Source organism: Protopterus annectens, chromosome 14.part0, assembly GCF_019279795.1.
Source record: "Protopterus annectens isolate FY-2018-M chromosome 14.part0, PAN1.0, whole genome shotgun sequence".
NCBI lineage: Eukaryota > Metazoa > Chordata > Ceratodontiformes > Protopteridae > Protopterus > Protopterus annectens.
The window spans coordinates 746,890,995-746,906,010 of NC_056748.1; positions in this window are offsets into that span (position 1 = coordinate 746,890,995).

Genomic DNA, 15,016 nt, shown 5'->3' on the forward strand with positions numbered 1-15,016 from the left:
TATGTGACTGAGTGTTTTTGTGTGTGTGTGTGTGTGTGTGTGTGTGTGTGTGTGTGTGTGTGTGTGTGTGTGTGTGTGTGTGTGTGTGTGTGTTTAAATCCTAATATATTGGTTCTTTACCTCACATGCATTGCTTGCTAGGATAAGCTTCAGCACCCCTGTGGTCCTAAATAGGATAAAAATTGGTGCTGGAGAATGAAAGGATGAAATAACGAATGAATGAACAAATTAATTCATTTTTAATGATCAGTCTATTAGTGGCTACTACAGTTTCCTCTAGCACAAGGGTTTATTCATCTTTTTAAAAATCTTTGAATCACATTCATTATGATTAACTGAATTCATCAGTAAGTTGTATAATTGTCAGATCAGTGCCCTAAAGGGATGAAACCCTGAATCCCTGAATATGACCTAGAAGACATGGGTTTCATTAATGGTCCATGTGCTGGAGGAGTGGATGATGGAAGGATGAGGAATAATGAGACTGAAAAGGCTTTCCTTTTCCAGTAGAGATTATGAGAGGGTATGCTGGAGAATGTAGTCAAGCCATGATCAATAGTTTTGATTCTGGGTTTTTCATCAAAGACTGGTTACTGCAGTGCATATGGATGAACAAATAAGGGGCCCATTACTTCATAGATAGGAGCTTTTCTCCTCAATGCTTTATTGCATGCTTAGCATATGATGTCAAGTGATCCAAAGTGTGATATACTCTATGTCTCATACTGTTTCACTCACTTGAATTATGATGTCTTGCATCCAAAAGAACATTCATAAGAAGGAATATATCCGTTATGAGAAGGGCACCCATAGAAGGGGATCATTCCACTGTAGAACACCACCAAGGACAGGAGTATTGTGAAGCTGGCCTTATTGGATCCCAAAGCCAGTAACAACAGTGCAAGAAAAAAAAAAGTAGTCTTTACAGTCTTAATTAAGTCAACATGTTGACTGCATACATAGTTTCATAGTTTCATAGTTTCATAGTTTAGTACTAGGCTATCTGCCCTGGGGCATTTATAAGCCTAGCCCTAGTGATGTGGCTTTCGCCACCCCATGTAGTGGTACTAAAGTGTACAGAGTAGAATTAGAATACTGTGCCTTTGTCTAGTAGTGACACATTGAAGACCCCCTTACTTATTAAAATTAGTTTACTGTGCCTCTGTCAAGTAGTGACACAGGGATGACCCCCAGGGTAAACCTACGATCTCCCATCCACTCGTCAAGATTTCTCTTGAAGAGAGTCAGTGAGGGGCTCTGCCTAACATGAACTGGGATTCTGTTCAACAGTATGGGAAGCCTCTGAGTTATGAATCTGTCCCTCCAGCATGTCCTATTCATATTTGTGCTGAGGTTTAAATCTTTAGCACTCGTGGTTCTAATGGATTTGGATTTTTTGAGGTGGAGCATGTCCATCAATTCCTGGTTGGACATGGCCTTGTACATCAGGCACAGATCACCTCTGAGCAGGCGGTATGCTACTGAATAGAGCTGGAGTTTCTTTAGCCTTGCAGCATATGACATATGTTGGAGACCCTTGATCCTCTTGGTGAGGTACTTCTGGGGTCTCTCCAGCTGTTGTACGTGCCGGGTGAGGTACATACCAAATGGGGCATTGTACTCAATCATGGGCCTGATAAGGGAGGAGTATAGGGGTACAATGACATCCTTTGATCTGGATGTGAACCCCTTCATGATAAGGTGGGCAAGGTAGAAAGTCTTTCTAACCACTTTGGCAATGTGGGTGTCAAATGAGAGGTCACTATCAACTTGGGTCCACAGGTCTCTGATTACTTTTTCCATACTCAGTGGGTTACTGTCTATGTGATAATTTGTGGGTACTTTGTTTTTCCCAAAGGGGATGACTATACATTTCTTGGCATTTAGTTTAAGGCCATGATTCCGGCACCAGTTGTCCGTTTCGGTGTGGCCTTTCTGTAGGATGTATGTGTCAGCTGGTGTATCGACTATGGCGCCTAGTTTGCAGTCATCTGAAAACCTTGTCAGCCACAACCCTCCCATGTTTGCTTTCACATCTGAGAAGTAAATGCCGAACAAGAGGGGTCCCAGGACAGAGCCCTGTGGGACACCACTTGTGACTGGCTTTGAGTCTGACATGGCTCCTGCAATTTTGACTTTATGGGTTCTGTTCTTTAGCCAGTTTGCAACCCATCTTGTGACATATGGATTTACATTTAAGCTGTTTAGCTTGTCTATGATGCCTGAGTGGGGTATTGTGTCAAAGACTTTAGCCAAGTCCAGGTAGGCTGTATGGACTGCTTTGCCCTCATCAATGGCTCTAGTGACTGTTTCGAAAAAGTCAACCAGGTTCAAAAGGCAGGCTCTACTCTTTACAAAGCCGAACTGGGTGGGATCAAGTGTCTGTAGGTCCCCAATGTCGCTGTTTATGAGTTCCATAATGATTCTTTCCATAGCTTTGCAGACCAGGCTGGTTAAGCTTATGGGGCGGTAGTTCCCAGGGTCTGTGGCGGAGCCTCCTTTGTGGAATGGGACCACTGTTGCTGTACACCAGTGTTCAGGTACATATCCTGTAGTAAGGCTAAGGTTAAATAGCATTTTTATATGCGGGTTAAGCTCCTCTTGGAGTTCACGTATCACGCAGCCGGGGATACCATCAGGTCCCATTGATGCTGTGTTTTTTGCTTTGCTGAGGGCGGCTCTCACCTGGACATCTGAGATGACAGGAAGGTTACATTCAGCTGGGATAAGTATTTCTTCTTTTGGGGGTGAGGGAGGGGAGAAATTTGCACTGAACCTGTCTGCCAGAATGTTGGCAATATCTGTGGGTTCGGTGAACTTTTTGTCGTTGTGTACTAACTCTGAGCATATCTGAGGGTTTCCGCCCAGGTTTCTAACATAACTGAAGAATGCCTTGTGGTTATCTTTGGTGTCCTTGGCGATTTTTCTCTCAAAGTTGGCCTTGGATATTTTTATGAGAGAACGTAGCTTCCTACTAGTGCTGATCAGAGATACCTTCCCTTTATGGTATTTTGCGCTGTCTTGCAGTAGCTTCCTTCTTTTGTTATGCAATTTGTTTATGGATGGGGTCCACCAGACAGGACGCTTTCCCTTGGTGGAGAGGGTCTTGGTTTTATTTGGGATTGCACGATCCATGCATTCTTGGAGATGTCCGTAGAAAGCATTTGCGAAGGATTCAGCATTGTGGGATGTGGTTTCCATTGGCCCAGTGGGCTTAAATGATACCATCTCAGTCTTAAGAAGTGTAAAGTCGGCTTTTGAGAAGTTTTTCACTGTAGTCTTTTGTGCTGGGGGTGGAGGGGGAATATGTATATCCAGGGTGATTAGTTTGTGGTCAGATCTCACTGATGAGGGGAATACTTCCGGTGTGGAGCATTTTGTCCCCATGTTTGTGATGATCAGGTCTAGTATATTATCTCCCCTTGTGGGAGAGGTGACTAGCTGTTCCATTGCATTTGAGTTTATGAATTCCAGGAACCTTTGGGCTAGGGTGTTAGGGCTAGAATAGTGCACCCAGTCTATGTTAGGGTAGTTGAAGTCTCCCAATATGATGGTATTTGGTGAGACATTCATATCTTCCAATGTCTTCAGGAAGGCTGAATGGGGTTCTTGAGATTGGGAGGGTGGTCTGTAACATGCAACCAGTTGTATAGCAGTTTTGCCTACGGTTAGTTGCACCTGGATGGTCTTCGATGCTTCATGAGTTGCCACTAACCTGGAGGTGTGGGTATCCTTAATGAATATGGACACTCCCCCTCCCTTTGTGGTTCGGCCTGGGTTCTGGGGGTGAAAAGCATGATACGAGGTAAAGCCTGGTAGCGCTGGGGTGCTCTCAGGAGCCTTGAACCAGGTTTCAGTTACTGCGCAGGCATCGATGTTCTCCATACTGAGGAGTGCTTTGAGAGCCTGCATCTTGAGATTTAGACTTCTGGCGTTGAGCAGCATTACCCTTAATTTTTTTCCATTTTTGTTTTCTAAGGAGGTGGGTTCGTCTTTTGAGCCTTGCCTAAAAAAGGCACTATGGGGGTGGCAAGAGCCTTAGCCAATATCCAGAAGCCCAGTGGTGACAGGTGCAAGCCATCCCTTGCGAAGCAGCGTGGCTTGTCCAGCATGTCATCCCAAGCAGACAGTGGATCCCCCTAGAATGACACCAGTAATTGAGCCATTTATTAAAGCTAATCATCTTATCTTTGTATTGTGGCATCATTCTTGGTGAGGGCAAGATGCTGCTCAGGGTCAGGGTCATACCAGTCTGGGCTACATAGTCAGAGAGCTCCTCTATGTCTCTTTTCATGTAGTCCAGGGAGGTACGTCTCAGGTCATTCACGCCGGCATGGACAATGACGGAGTCATATTTGTACGTGCTTTTGAGTGACCTGAGTGCGTGTGTTATATGGTAGATCCTAGCCCCCGATAGGCAGCTTACCATTACCCTCTCCTTGTTCAGTCTTGTAAGTGGAACGTCAGTGTGTCTGACTATAGAGTCACCTATCACTAGTGTATCAGGCATAGTGTTTGGCCTTAATGGCTGTGATTGATTGACACACCGATTTATTGAAGTATGTGTTGCATGTGTTATGTTTTGAGGTGGTGGATTTTTGGGTGTCTGCTTTGGGAGCCTCTGTTGTTTTGGTAAGTGTTTTATTAGAGGCTCCGAGTATGTCTTTGTGTTATTATGTCTTTGATTTGCAGTTGGGGTAGGTCTATGTGTGACTGGGTTTGTTGTGTGTGTGGTTACCTTCTCCTCCTGTCTGGTCTTGCCAGTCCTGAGTTGAGAGAGTTCAGCCTCCAGTTTGGCTATATAGTTGCATCTCTCACATGTATTTGTGTTGGTTGGGAGGAGGAGAGGGTTGTCTGTGTACATGAGACAATTGTAGCATTGTCTCAAGATTCCCAGATTAACCAGCTGAACAGGAGAAGATGCTAGTAATCTACCACTCGACATGCTAGAATATTATAAGAGAGTGCTGTGCCTTTAAGGGAAGTGGGTATTCACAGGGGTGGTAGGTGGATGTAGTGCTACTTTAGTTTGAGAGTGCTTACTTAGAAGAGAAGTTTTGAGAACAAGTGCTAGGCTTATAATATAACGAGTAGACTGGTTATTCTAAGAGTAGAGCTTTCTAAAGGAAAATTTGAAGAGCAGACTTGGCGGAGCCAGAAAAAGTTTAACCCTGTTTAACCCGGCTGCGCTATGCGCTAATCGAAACAAAGCGCAAATGCGGATTTTAAACAGGGAACTTCAAAAGAGCTAGAAATGGTCCAAAACAACCAATTACTACAGCTCTTGTGCTGAGTTCACTCATTCAGGGACATATAGGCTGCTCAAGGCTCCCCACTCCCACTGGTGAGCAAAGAAACTTCCTTCTATCCAACTAAGGTAATGGACAACACAGGAACTACACCACAGCCTAGAATACAGCAAAGCCTGTAAACTGGTCTAAACTAGTCGAGGAGAGGTGGGAAAACAAGGATTATTTTCTTGTTTTTTTTGTTTTTCAGATAGAAAGCACACAGAAATACAGAAAACAGTAATAAATCAGTTACACAGGCTAGCACACTTTAGTGGGCAGCCTCAACAGTTAAATTAAACAAACAAACAACAAACTTTCGACCAATTTTCGACCAAGTATAATTTTAAGTGCAGATATTATATAATGCAGCAAACAGTTAAAAAACAGTTTAAGCTTGTTCAAAATAAGCAAGAGAAGGTATTTCAAGTAAAAAAACAGAAAAAATACTTAAATCAGGAAAGTAGTCGCTTTTCTCAGTTCTCTGTAGCTAGGACCACTCTGCAGGACCACGTGGAGCTGTCTCTGAGTGGTATAGCCAGAAAAATACGCTCAGAGGCGGATTTTAAACAGGGAACTTCAAAAGAGCTAGAAATGGTCCAAAACAACCAATTACTACAGCTCTTGTGCTGAGGTCACTCCTTCAGGGACAAATAGGCTGCTCAAGGCTCCCCACTGCCACTGGTGAGCAAAGAAACTTCCTTCTATCCAAGTAAGGTAATGGACAACACAGGAACTACACCACAGCCCAGAATACAGCAAAGCCTGTAAACTGGTCTAAACTAGTCGAGGAGAGGCGGGAAAACAAGGATTATGTTTTTGTTTTTTTTGTTTTTCAGATAGAAAGCACACAGAAATACAGAAAACAGTAATAAATCAGTTACACAGGCTAGCACACTTTAGTGGGCAGCCTCAACAGTTAAATTAAACAAACAAACAATAAACTTTCGACCAATTTTCGACCAAGTATAATTTTAAGTGCAGATATTATATAATGCACCAAACAGTTAAAAAAAACAGTTTAAGCTTGTTCAAAATAAGCAAGAGAAGGTATTTCAAGTAAACAAACAGAAAAAAATCCTTAAATCGGGAAAGTAGTCGCTTTTCTCAGTTCTCTGTAGCTAGGACCACTCTGCAGGACCACGTGGAGCTGTCTCTGAGTAGTATAGCCAGAAAAAAAAACGCTCAGAAGCGGATTTTAAACAGGGAACTTCAAAAGAGCTAGAAATGGTCCAAAACAACCAATTACTACAGCTGTTGTGCTGAGGTCACTCCTTCAGGGACAGATAGGCTCCCCACTCCCACTGGTGAGCAAAGAAACTTCCTTCTATCCAAGTAAGGTAATGGACAACACAGGAACTACACCACAGCCCAGAATACAGCAAAGCCTGTAAACTGGTCTAAACTAGTCGAGGAGAGGCGGGAAAACAAGGATTATTTTTTTGTTTTTCAGATAGAAAGCACACAGAAATACAGAAAAGAGTAATAAATCAGTTACACAGCCTAGCACACTTTAGTGGGCAGCCTCAACAGTTAAATTAAACAAACAACAAACTTTCGACCAATTTTCGACCAAGTATAATTTTAAGTGCAGATATTTTATAATGCAGCAAACAGTTAAAAAAACAGTTTAAGCTTGTTCAAAATAAGCAAGAGAAGGTATTTCAAGTAAAAAAATAGAAAAAATACTTAAATCAGGAAAGTAGTTGCTTTTCTCAGTTCTCTGTACCTAGGACCACTCTGCAGGACCACGTGGAGCTGTCTCTGAGTAGTATAGCCAGAAAAAAATGCTCAGAGGTGGATTTTAAACAGGGAACTTCAAAAGAGCTGGAAATGGTCCAAAACAACCAATTACTACAGCTCTTGTGCTGAGGTCACTCCTTCAGGGACAGATAGGCTGCTCAAGGCTCCCCACTCCCACTGGTGAGCAAAGAAACTTCCTTCTATCAAGTAAGGTAGACCATAGGGTCTATATTATCTAATCGACTGCTTAGCTTGTCAAACACCTAAACGTCGACAGCTCAGGGTGGAAAACTTACAATCTCGAATGGCCAGGTAAGCAAATTCTTTCATAGGGAAAGAATTTGCTTGGCCATGCCATACTAACATAAACTTCCAAGCTATAAAAAAATGTGGGGGGGGGGCTTCACGACCCACACCCCCCGATGTGGGGGGCTTCGCCACCCACACCCCCAGTGTGGGGGGCTATGCCAACCACACCCCGTAACTAAATATACCAATCCTGTGATCGCACTACATTGGGGAAAGGGCAAATTACCGATAATGGCCAAGCAAATTCTTACCCAATGAAAGAATTTGCTTACCTGGCCGTTCGAGATTATAAGTTTTTAACCCTTAGCTGTCGACGTTTATTCATCAAGCTAAGCAGTCGATTAGATAATATAGACCCCATACATAGCATCAGCAGAATGTCACCCCTGCACTAAAATCACAGGTGATCTATGAACACACTGCTGAGCTACTAGCTGATGTACTCCACTTCCCTACTGAATAATAAAAAGAAGACTTTAATCAAGCCATTATAGTAACTGGGATCTGACCTAGAAGGCTACAGTTTTACTGGGACCTGCTCTTATTTATTTTAATAGCTGGATCACTTTACTGCTTCTTATAAGACAATAGGCAGTTACTATATTTTCCCTGGCTGGTGCTGCAGTTGGCTGTTATCAGAAGACTTAAACTGACTGGCTGATGCTGTTTTTTTCAGACGTTTGGTACTTTTGTATTAAAGGAGAACAGTTGTGCAGCTCAGTGCACTATACTGCTGAGATGCTTCAAGCAATGCTCTGGCACTACTCATTGAGAAAAGCAAGAAATCAATGAAGCCCTTAGAAAAATTAAAATCTGATCAGCTGCACTAAGCACATCATGACATAGACAGTACTATATCAGCTAAGCATTTGCCATAGGTAAGTTTGACTTCTTGTCTTCTGTTGGTGTCAGAAGCTGCTCTGTATCATTTATAGAAGAGAACTGTCTGAGCATTCTGTAGCTTGTTTGCAAAAGAAAAGCCTATTCTGTTTGCTCTAAATATGTCTACCCGTGAAGGAGTGTACTGCATTAGAGCCACCACTGTCCTTTTTCTTCCTGTTTTCCCAGGACTATTATTTTGAGTTGGGAATTTTAGTTGTCAGATGAATCTACATCATCATGGTGGGTTATAGACTTGTAAGACTTTTACATCCTGGGGCATCACTCATCAACCATAAATATTTGGAAGCAACATCTAAAAATGTATTTAGAGTTTTTTTTCTGTGAACAGGATGTCCATATGAAAGTTATTTTTTTTCTTACCTTGTGCAAATACAAAACTGTCTTGCATGTGAAATAATATTTTTAAAAGCAAACAGTTGCTATATGCTCATTTGACAAAAGTTTTACTTTTCTAGTGAAGGGAATCCTCACAGCATTGGTGTGATTGTTGTTATCCACTCTTTACAATAAAGAAAGATTGTTTGGCCATAAGCTGTCATAACATAATGTTGGATGTCTCATTTAAAGAGTGATCAGTAACCGAGATTTTGGTATCAGATTATCACACTGTTTTGTGGCGGCATACTCTTATTACAAATAAGGGAACCTGTCACTGGAGAGGCATCAGTAGGACTTCTTGGGAAATATTGTGAGTATGAATATGTAGGAATAATAGTATGGTGTTGGGAATCCTTCTAGCTTTGCCTAAGGATACAAGGATCTGGCTGACTGATTGGGAGTATCCCTCAGCTGAAGACATGGATAAAAAGGTGACATCTATTTTTGGAGCAGGGCAAAAATTCAAAAGAGGGGTTTACCTAGTACTGCACACAGACATACGGGGACCATTGGAAAAGAGTCTAAACCATCACATCAGATCTGACAGGTAAAGGGGAAGTCACTGGTTCCAGTACATGTCAAGGACCTGGAGTTTGCTGTTTGTATTGTAATGAAGTGGGACATATATGACCATCACGAGCCAGTGACAGAGAAGGGAGTCAAAGGTTGCATGAAGGAGTACCACAGTAGTTGTGAGTAATCTTGAGACTATTGTTACTCCAGATTATCACAAGGGCCTGTACCCTATCTTAAAAGAGGGTAACAAAACTATTGCTAAGAGGGATACTGCATCAAACATGAGTGTTGTTAAGTCTGCAGTGGTTAGACAAGAACATTACTTAACTGGTAAGACCACTCCAGTTAAGACTATTTTTAAGGTGCACTGACCAAGGTTCATTTGGACTGGGAAAGAAGCCAAGGAGACTACCAGTTGAAGGTTTTTGACAATGTCCCAGCAAGTGTCCTGATAAGAAATGACTGATGATGCAGTACTTTCTTTACATCTACTTCTTTGCAGCCAGGCATGGAGATTAAGCATGTGGGGAAGACATCACCCACACTTCCAGTAGAAGCTGGTAATGTGTTTAGTTCAGGATTAAAGGTGTGAAAGCAGCAAGCCTAAATCATTGCCATAGGTATCAAAATGTACTGACTTTTTCTGAAGGGAGCTACTTCAGTGGAAGAGAAAGTCCCCAAATCTGAGCCACAACTGTCAAAAGATACTTGAATTCCAACAAAGGGAAATTGGAGAGGATCAAAAAAAGAGACCTGTGATAGAAAAGGATCTTAGGTCTCACCTTACTAAACTTGAAAGAGGTAGGCAGGAAGACATTGGACTCTTAAGAGCAAAGGGAGTCTGGGCTGTTGTACAAATAATGGATTCCTGGATGGGAGGGCTAGAGGGAGAAGTGATACAGCACGTAATAGTCTGATGGGGCTACCATTGGGCATGTCTGGTCATAGCCCTTGATATTCTTTTTTCAAACCATATTGGAATAAAGCATACAATGAGGAGGCTTATGCAAAATTTTATTAGCCAGGTATTGCAAAATGCATGACAGTGTATTGTAAATCAGTTCAGCAGTGCCAAAAGATTGGCAAAGCCTGAGACAAAGCTAAGGCTATTTTATTGCCTTTGCCTGTTATTGAAGAACCATTTCAGAACTTAGCCATGGATATTGTGGGGACTCTAAAATATCTAAAACTCCACAGGCAAGAAGTGGATGATTCTACTGGGTATCCTGAGGCTGTGACTCCTTCTGTATTGAGGTAGAATATTTGTCAGATACTCTGTCAAAATTTTAATTGGAGTAGGTTTTCCATGGTAAAAACTGATAAACAGAAGCCCAAATGTTGTTGTTGTCTTTCGGCTTTTCCTGGTTAGGGGTTGCCACAGCGGAATTCCGGTCCGCTAATGATTGGCAGTAGATTTTGACAAACACTGAGGTGCCAGCTCAACGTTCAACCTTCAACGAAGGCACACCCATTTACGCATGTCTTTCGAACACTCACCCAACCGCGGGGAAGACATACAGACTCCACACAGAAAGAAGCCCAAATGTTATACCAGAACTTATGACCTACTTTTAGAAGTGTTGTGCAGTTAAAAACTCCCCATCACCATCCATAAACAAATGAGTTAAGAACATGCTGAGAGCATTTGCAGATCAGTTTGTGCAGGAGTGGGATAAATACGTGCCTCACTTGTTTGCTTGTAAGATATGTGTCCCAAGCATTCATTTTTTTTTTTTTTTTGCCATTAGAGATGGTTTACAGTCATAGGATATGAGAACCGATGGACTTAATGTTTGATGAGTAAGAGGGCAAATGCAATTTCCACAAAGAGTTTGTTTTGGAGTATGTACTGAATTTAAGGAATGACCTAGAGCTCATGGATTTAGCACAACAATAATAAAAGGTTTGGCAGAATCAGACTTCGATAACATTTGGAAATACAATAAAGCAAAAGGTAATGATACATATTACTGTTTGGAAAAAGTCTAATTTTACTAAGAATTCCCAGTACAGGGACCTTTACTGCTTTTGCAACATAAACAGAATGGTTTGGAGAGACAGCTACATTTCTCAGAGGAGACCACTACTCTGGAACAGATTTCCTATATACGTAAAACTAAGTTCATCCATTTCCCTATTCAGATGCAGTTAAGACCACTGGATGTGAGATAAGAATTTTTTTTTCCCCAAGATTGAAAACTGTCATCTTAACTGACAGAGACCATGCTTAAATGCCCTATCTTACAGTAGGGTCCCCTAATGCACTTAACATTTGACCCTAACAATTAAGCCTTGGCAAATAAAAAATATTTAAATAAAATTATGGCAAGAATAGATAAAGACCTATGGGATAACACAGCTAGGCAACAAACGGATAACATGACTTGGCTTAAAATGTCCTACCATGGATGATAGCCTAGTATTCTCATATGAACCTATGAAACTAGAGAACAGACTGAGGTGTTATCTGCAGTTTGTTTTCAAAATGAAAAAGGCAGATTATGCTCATGTTTAAAATATCTCAACATTTGTGGAGTATACTGCTTCATTGCCACTGGTGTCTTTTTTCTTCATGTTTAATTGGGACTACTGTTTGCACTTTTGAAATTCTAAATGATAGAGAAAGCTATATCGTGATGCATGGTTTATAGACCTGTTGGAATTATTACTATCCTGAGACTTCAGAAATTATCAATAGGTAATTGGAAATGATGTCTACAAATTTAGTTAGATGTTTTTTTTTTCCTGTCAGCTGTTTGCCCCTATTGAAGGTTTGATTATTTCTTCCATTGTGCAGCTGAAATATTGCTTCTATGGGAAATCAGATATTTTAAAAGTACTTAACCAAATAGTTTTTCTGGCATTGAGTCTGCAAAAGGACCATATGGATCAGTGTTCTACTCTGATTAACTAATATAAAATAAAATACATTATTTAAAAATAAATAAATAAATTTGTCGTTTTTATTTGACAAAGATTATGGATGATATCCTACTTTTATAGTGAAGGGCATGCTAATAGCATTTATGAGACTGTTGATATCCACTCATTTGAAAAAAGAGATGGGCTAACAGCTGTCATAATGTAATGTTGATTGGCTCATTAAAAGAGTGATTGATAACTGAAGTCTTAGTATCAGAGTAGAAGACTGACTTTATCAGCATATCATGAGTACAGTCACTGGAGTGATATCAGTAGCCCCTCCTGGGAAATATTGTGAGTGTTTATGTATATGAAAAACAGTATGGTTAAGTCTCAGTTACTGTTGGTAAGCTGGCAGTGGAAGGCACTAGGCAGCCTCAGCTGTGGTGGATGAAAACCTGAAGAATGAGTGCTTATGTCCTTGTTCTGAGGTTGACTGTGTAAAGCTAAACCATTATTTGCAGTCATCGACGCTCTAGATATACTTCATAAGATTAATCACCACTTCATATATATATATATATATATATATATATATATATATATATATATATAGTTTTGCATCAACTTTAATGTCACCTACTCATTGAGATGGATTGACTAATACCTTAGCAAACATTCCCTTTCATCCAAACACTGGTGTACTGGGTGATTTTAACAATGCATTAATTAAATGGCTGATTTTTGACCACAGAGGATAACCTATTTTTGCTTAATTAAAAATAAAATAAAATAAAAATGGAAAATTTAGATGTATTCCAGTTAAAAAAGATGATACCCAGATGTACATCTTTCCCCCTCTGGAACAAGTGACAGCCACCGATTTCATGACAGATGATCAAAACTTTATCTTTCATTGGAAGAAGAGCAAAATCTTTAGCTCTGTATCTGTAAGACACAAACTCATTAGGTATTCATCACTCTGAGAACCTTTGCAGCCCTAGAACAAGAGTCCCTTTATTACTTATGGGAGTGACAGGCTTACATTTGTGTAAATTTACATAATCTTAGTCCTGAATAGTAAACTTACATTTTGTAACCACATATGTGCCATTGTCAAGCCTCTTACTACTGCCTGAGGTATATCATCTGAAATATATATCTAATTATGTCTTTGATTCGGTCATTCTTGATTTATACTTTGGGATTATTGTGCATGCTGTACTGCAGTGCTCTTTACCTGGGGCATCTTGACATAGAACTTGAGCACCTCCAGCTGGTGCAGAACTTGCTGAGGTCCTGATAGGGATTCATAATTTCCTTAATATCAAGCCATTCATCTGAGTCTGCTCTGTCATTATAATCTCCTATTGCATCCCTCATTCTTTTGTTAATATTTCTACCTATGCATTATTTTTGTCCATCCTGCCTAAAAGATGAGTTGGTTCCTTCAAGACAGCTAATACCCAGCTGCTTAGTGATGGCTACCATCAGGGTGTGATTGTTCACGTATCGGGTGGTATACCTCAGGGAATGGTGACTTCATTGACTATGGGATTTACCTGTATGGTGGTGTTGTCAGTACTGTTTGATTTTATTAATTTTAGATTCAGTTATGTGCAGACAAGATTATTTGCTTTTGTTTTATGAATTTGTATATATTTTATTTACCGTGCGTAGTGTGAAGTTTATAAATAATGCTGATTTTAGCTTTAATTTTTCTTCAGATCTGAAAAGGGTGGAGAATATTACCTTGTAGGAAGACAGGAGTAAGTAATGAGTGGTGGATTGCAGATAGCAGGCAATGCTTGAAATAGTTATAATTGTTAAAGTGACATTTAAAATGTTAATAGTACCTTTTGTTTGATGGAGTTTCCTAAGGGGGTACAAGTCCAATGCCCCAGCACACTTAGGTCACTGCAACCTTGTTCAGAAAAAGAATCATCGAATTACATTTGTTTCAGCAGAATCTTCTGCTGAGTTTTTATTTTTGATGTATCAAATAGTTCTCACTTGAAGCTATAAACTTGTTAGAAATCTGTTTAAATCCAACACATTGTGTACAATAAAGGAATGTAAATGACATGGAGAGGAGTAATGTGCTTTAACCTACAAATGCATACTATGGATTATTTAGAAAAATAAGATCTTTCTTTTTGGGAGGGGTCCCCTATATCATCCATATGGTACTGCTACCCAGTGCCCCACTTCCATATTTGGTCAAGCAGCTACTCTACTCCCCACCCAGACTCCTCAGACTTTCTTTATCTTTCTGCTGGGGCCAGTTATGGAACATACGTGTGTCTTGAAGGTCTCAGCCATCCACATTCTGGTGGAAGAATTTTTTTGTTATGTCCTCTACTCTATTCCCTTCTCCCATTGCAGTTCTGTGGTACATTTAAGGGACAGGCATACAACGGGGGTGGCATATCATCACATCTCTGAGGCAGCTTGGTCATGCCTATCACCTTACTCCTCCTGAACTACATCTTCTCATGCAATGCTCCCGGCCTGCAATGCCCACATAGCTGCCCAGCTTCACTGGGATGGGCATGCCTATCCCTTCCCTGCCTCTCCATCAGTCGCCTGAGCCATTAATCAAACCTGAGTTGACTGGGCCATAGTGAATGCTATATCCCCTTGTGACAAAGGGAGATACTAACAAAGAAACAAGAAAACCAAAAAACTACTAAAAATCAAAAGAAAAATGAGTTGAATGGTAGGAGAAAGCTGAATTAAGCAAATACGAGCAACGTAATGCTAAAGCAACTAAAAACTTTAATATGGTAAGCGTTTTCAGTGGTAAAAATATTCCACCTTCTTCAGACCTGAAGAATTGCTTTAGCATTACGTTACTCATATTTGCTTAACAAAGAAAGATACTGCCAGCCCAGATAGCTGGAAGTTTGTAAATAATTATGTCACTGGTGACTACTGAAATGATTTGTGTAAGGTGCTTATGTTAATGTATTAGAACTGTATGTCATGTGTATATCAAACTGGTTTGTACAGACGTG